The 6000-nt window shown below is 38.8% G+C and overlaps 1 pseudogene; it reads left to right on the forward strand.

Moving 5' to 3' along the window:
* The first annotated feature begins 2374 nt into the window (after positions 1–2374).
* LOC143552652 (7-deoxyloganetin glucosyltransferase pseudogene) lies at positions 2375–2854 on the forward strand (annotated as a pseudogene).
* The last annotated feature ends 3146 nt before the right edge of the window (positions 2855–6000 follow it).

The raw sequence follows: 6000 nt of genomic DNA on the forward strand, positions 1-6000 counted from the left end.
TGTGATTATAGGCGTTACCTCTTGGTTGGTTGAACGTTGGCATCCCAGAAGTGTAGTTAAGATAAGAGGCATCCGCTACAGTAGCAGGTCCACTAGAGGCAATGGTCTGCATGGGGATGATGTCCCCTTCATGGACCTCTGAAGACCTTCGATGGTGAATTCCTGAGGACCCTAGATTCTGCCAGAAGGATCCTTGAGGTTGGGAGCTGAAGGATCCTTGAGGATACAACCCAGAGGATCCTGGTTGAAAGATGGATGATCCTTGTTGAATGAACGAGGATCCTTGAGTTTGTTGACCCATGGACCCTTGTTGAAGGATAAATGATCCTGGCTGAAAGAACGAGGATCCTTGAGTTTGTTGACCCACGGACTCCTGTTGAAGGATAGATGATCCTAGCTGAAAGAACGAGAATCCTTAAGTTTGTTGACCCACGGACCCTGGTTGAAGGATGGATGATCCTTGCTGAAGGATCGAGGATCCTTGAGTATGTTGAGCCATGGATCCTGGAGTAGTAAAATCCAGCACCCTAGGCATCAAGGGAGTCTGATCCTCCGCTAGCCTCTTTCTTTTCTTGAGATCTTCAATTTCATGTAGGATCCTCTGGTTGGTTTTGTTCTTCTGCTCCATGTATGCCTTAACCTGTGAAAACATTGCAGAAACATCATTGTTAGATTTGACCACCGAAGTGGCAGCAGTAGTTTTTGAGCTCTGGAAGACTGGAATTTGTGTCTTGTTTCCAGCCTCGGTGGTCCTTGGTGCTCCCGTAATTGGAGGAGGCATCGGCGGCAAAGTTCTTGATGAGAGAGAAACCGAGGATGGCATGGTTGATGAAGCAGAGGTTGATTGAGAGGCCATTGATTGTGATATGGGTATGAAAAGTTGAATGTTGACAAGGTATTTTCTGGATTATAGCACCAATTGACCCACGGTGGCGCCAAATTGTTTTGGACAAAAATCTGTTAAGGATCAAGTATCCAAATTCGTAAATGTGAGGTAAGGTGCTAACTTGATAATATTGAATACGTAATCGTAATCGGGGTGAACACAGTGATTTGATCACGAGGGAAAAAACCCTTAACAAAGATAGTCTTACTTCGGTCAAAACTTATCAAGGCAATCTCTTGGTCGAATCTCCTCGATCAAGGATCAACAAGGTAACCTTTGGTCGATAAGTATGTGATTATCGTGATCTCAGGCAAAAAATACCGTCGGACGGTGAAAACTATCACCGTCGATTATATTGATAATAAAAGGTGGTTACAAGTGTTTGGAGATTGTGATCGATATTACAACGAAATGCTAGTGTGTAGAGAGAATTATAAGTTCTGCTATAGTGTGTGTCTACAATGTGCTCTCTAACTGATCATAACCTCCCTTATAAATAAAAGATAATAACTCAATGGAGTTATTATTAATAAATACCATTAACTATTTTTCCTAAAAATCCGCCTTTATCTTGAATATACTTGTAACAGCCACTTTGTCCACGTGCTCCATCACTCAGGCTGCGAAATAGGTGGTAGACCAGGTCTTCTAGCCGTTACACTTATTAAATATCAGCCTTCATATAAGATACAACCGTTAATAGCAGCAAATACCGAGGATCCATGATCCTGACATAGCTCTAGAACTCTTCAGAAAGATAATTAATCCAAACACGTCAATATCTTCTTGACTGCAATTTAGTGGATAGACTGAGTCTTCTAACCGTTATACGTGCTAAATATAAAACCACACATGAGAACAACCGTTAGTAAATAATAAGTACTGTGGATCCTTGATCCTGACAGGATCTAGAACACACGCTAAGGATAACTGATCCAAAACATATGCTAGGATAACATATCCACAGTGTCAAATTTCTGTGCACTAACATGTAACCTTGTTGATAATGGTACCTATATTTAGAATAACGTATATGGAATATCTTGTTTGTTGTTTCCCCAAGAAAACGGTTTTCCTTAATGGCACTTGAACTAAGCTATATTTAGGTTTGGTTTTGAGCGTTTTGACATCTCGCCCGTTTTAGCTATCATAGGGATGTTTTTGTGCTTGGTTTTGGTGGTCGCTTTTTTTCCTCAAGAACTCCCTAAATCAAGGGCAGTTAAAAATAGAAAAAAGCTAATGTTTTTGGATGCTTTTGACATATTAATGTTTTTATGATACGTGAGCTTATTAGAAATAATTTTATGATATGTGATCTCATTACATAAATTCATGCATTTATTATGATTCACAAGGGCTTACAAATGTTGTGTGTTCATATAAATTAACATATTTGGTGCTAACTTGAGAACAATTTAATTCTTATACACAGATCCGAGTTATTTAGTAAATGGGTATTTGGACACAGTTGTAGATTTTATCCCAACCATGCCTGGTATACGTCTAAAAGATATTCCTCCTTTTGTTAGAATCATCCATCCCGGGGATGAGTTTATGGTTGGATTTTCAAAGAGGGAAATAGAGGGGGCGAAAAGAGCAGCGGCCATTATTTTTAACACTTTTGATGAGCTAGATGGTGAATGTCTAGACACCCTCTCAATAAAGTATCCGCTGTGCTATAGTGTAGGTCCTTTGCATCTGTTCCAGAGCAAAATTGTTGATAAGTCTCTAGATTCCATCAAATCAAATCTCTGGGTAGAAGAGCCTAAATGTTTAAAATGGTTAGATGACAAAGAGCCATTCTCAGTTGTATATGTAAATTTTGGTAGCATCACTGTAATGGCACCTCAACAACTAGTCGAATTTTGTTGGGGACTTGCTAAGAGCAATTATCCATTCTTGTGGATAATACGACCCGACCTTGTGATTGGTGATTCTGTTGTGCTTCCACCGGAGTTTTTGGAGTAGACAAGCAATAGAGGGATGTTGGCTAGTTGATTCCCACAAGAACAAGTTCTAAGTCACCCGTCAATAGGAGGGTTTTTAACGCATAGTGGATGGAATTCGACAATTGAAAGTATTTCTTACGGAGTCCCAATGCTTTGTCGGCCTTTTTTCGCTGATCAACAACCGAATTGCTGGTGGAGTTGCAATAAGTGGAAGATTGCGATGGAGATCGACAACGATGTTAAGAGTAATGAAGTTTCGAAGCTAGTGATCGAGTTGATGAATGGTGAAAAGGGAAAAGAGATGAGAAAGAATGCCACTGATTTGAAGAACAAGGCTAAGGAGGCATGCAACTCTACCTCCGGTTCTTCTCTGGTTAATTTGGAGAAAGTGATTAATCTGCTACAAGCAGTGGCGCATCCAGACATTTAACTCAGTGGGTGTAAAAAATAACCAATAAAATAAATTACATGAAATTATAAAAGCGAACTGCATTAAATATATGAAAACAAAATACATCTTCATTGCTTAAAAGATATTCCACCATTGCGGTTCCAACGGGTAAAACTAATTCTTCAAATGAACTTGATATTCATGAATCATTTGCATGTTTGTCTCCCTCGTTTAGCAATTAACATCTTTTTAATCGATCATTAAAAAGAAAGAATGAGTTTGTAATTTATGACTTTATAGGATCAGAAAGAAATATAGAATATTGGGCTAATTAAAAAATAAAAGCCATAGGTGTCTTAATTGATTTTTATATTATTTTTTTTATCAACATTATCACTACAAAACTTAATACAGTCTCATTAACTTAAATTTCAGTGGGTGACTGATCCCCACTGGGCTTGTCTTCAATCTGCCTAGTATCTTCAAAATAATTCGCAGTATGTTTTAGATGAGTATATTTATTAATCTTACTTATTCCACCACTTATTAAGAATTAATTTTATTTTGTATGCATACTATTGGCTTTGTAGTTTGTACAAGGAGAAGTAGCGTGATTGAATAGTCAATAATATTATTATTATGACATATAGATTGTTACCAAAATGTAATCATGTCAGAACATTTTTTGTATAGAAAAGTGAAAAGGAAAGCTACATTCTTAAAACAAGAGAGTAATTCGTGTGTATAATGAGAGTGCCGTATATAAATTCAATATAAATTTTAGACAGAATTACAAATTTTGTCCTTTAAAATAAGACGAATTACGGTTCGTGTCCTTTTCTAAGTTTCCTTGCAGGCGGTGTACTTTAAACTTTTTTTTCCTACAAGTTATGTCCTTTACGCTAACTGGGTTAGAAAAACTCTGTTAAATCCCATCACGTGAGAAGCATGTGAGGGTAGTTTTGTCTTTTTGCCTACCCTTCTTCTTCTTCTGCTGTATCTATTAACACACAGATCCGGTAACAATTACGGTATTCCCATGACCTCCACTCTTTATCCCCATCTCTTTCTCTCATCTCTCTCTCTCTCCTAGCCACCATGACCTCCACCTGCCACCGTTACTAACACCACCACCATCAGGGCAGCCACAAAACCACAAAACCTAATTAACCTACAACAACAATTCAACATAATCGAAGCAGCCACTTGCACACCACACCACCAAACAACCATAATAACACCATCGCACTTCATATCTAAAATTAGTGTTCTAAATAGCTTATTAGGTATGAAATTAGGGTTTCCGACGGACAACAACCACATCGCCGTTAAGATCTAAAATAAGGGTTTCCGGCGGAACACTAATCGAGGTCTTGGTACACTTACCGTCCCTTTATTCATTTGGTCACTAGTCCAATTGGACTTCTAATCATCGTCTAATGCTTCAATCACCATCAATCGCTACAAAGGGAGCTTCTTTTGGTCGCCGGAAAACGAGAAGGCTTGTACCCTCTACTGTCGTCGCAAACAAGCAACCTCGGAACCCTATCGAAACCCATTCACTGTCTTTCGGTCAAATCGAAGATGGAGGAATGCAAAAGAGAAAGGAAGATGGTGAATGGACTGGTTATACGGCAGCGGAGATCGTCAGATAGATGGTTTACGGCATGGTTTATGGCAGCGGAGATCGTCGGAGCGATGCTTTACGGCAGTGGATATCGTCGGAGGCGATGAAGCCGTGGCTATGAACGTCGGAGCGATGAATAGTGATGAGTGATTTTGGTTATGGGGTTTATTAAACGTGGATTAAGTAATATTATTTTAAAGGTGTAATGGAGGTTTGGGAAAGTTACTGTAATGAATTTTCAAGATCTGCAAAATGAAGGAGTTGCAGGTACAGATCTGCAAAATGAAGGAGGTTTGGCAAAATGAAGGAGTTGCAGGTACAGGATGAGGCTAATGAAGATGAAGAAGATGGATATGATAAGGTTTAGTGGTGGGTTTAGTGTGGTACAGGTGAAAAGATGGATATGGTACAGGTGAAACAGAAGCTTAAGATCTGCAAAATGAAGAAGAAGGAGTTGCAGGTACAGGTGAAAAGACAAAAATGCCCTCACATGCGCCTCACGTGAGGGCATTTAACTGAGTTTTTCTAACCCAGTTAGCGTAAAGGACATAACTTGTAGGAAAAAAAAGTTTAAAGTACACCGCCTGCAAGGAAACTTAGAAAAGGACACGAACCGGTTTTTGGCTTTTTTTAAAGGACAAAATTTGTAATTCTGTCTAAATTTTACCAATAACACAACAAAATGGTTTCGTTTTTGAATTTTCAGAAAAAAATGTTGTTGTATAGTTAAAACTTTCTTAATAGTGCACGTTACTCAATAATATAACCCTCTTGCAAACATGCTAAGAAACTGATGATCGTGTACGTTACTCAATCATGGTATAGGACTTTGATCGCCTTTTGTCTTCGACCATTCTGGAGAATGATGATTTGGGTTTTGGCTTTCCGGTAGCAGATGCAATCCCACTATACCATATGAAAACTGAATAATTTTCTCCATACAATTTATGTTAAAAATAGTAGTTGCTAGGACTATCACTTTTACCCGAAACCCAACCTGAGAAAACATGTACCCGAACCCGAACAAACCCGACCCGAAAAACCCAAACCCGAGAAAATACAAACCCGAACCCGAACCGAAGTAATTCGGGTTGGTTCTCGGGTATGATTTATAAGTTTCGGGTCAACCCGAATAAACTTTTTGTTT

The sequence above is a fragment of the Bidens hawaiensis genome, unplaced genomic scaffold (assembly GCF_021521415.1).
Source record: "Bidens hawaiensis isolate Kalapana, Puna unplaced genomic scaffold, B.hawaiensis_p1.1 tig00016968_1, whole genome shotgun sequence".
NCBI classification, from domain to species: Eukaryota; Viridiplantae; Streptophyta; class Magnoliopsida; order Asterales; family Asteraceae; genus Bidens; species Bidens hawaiensis.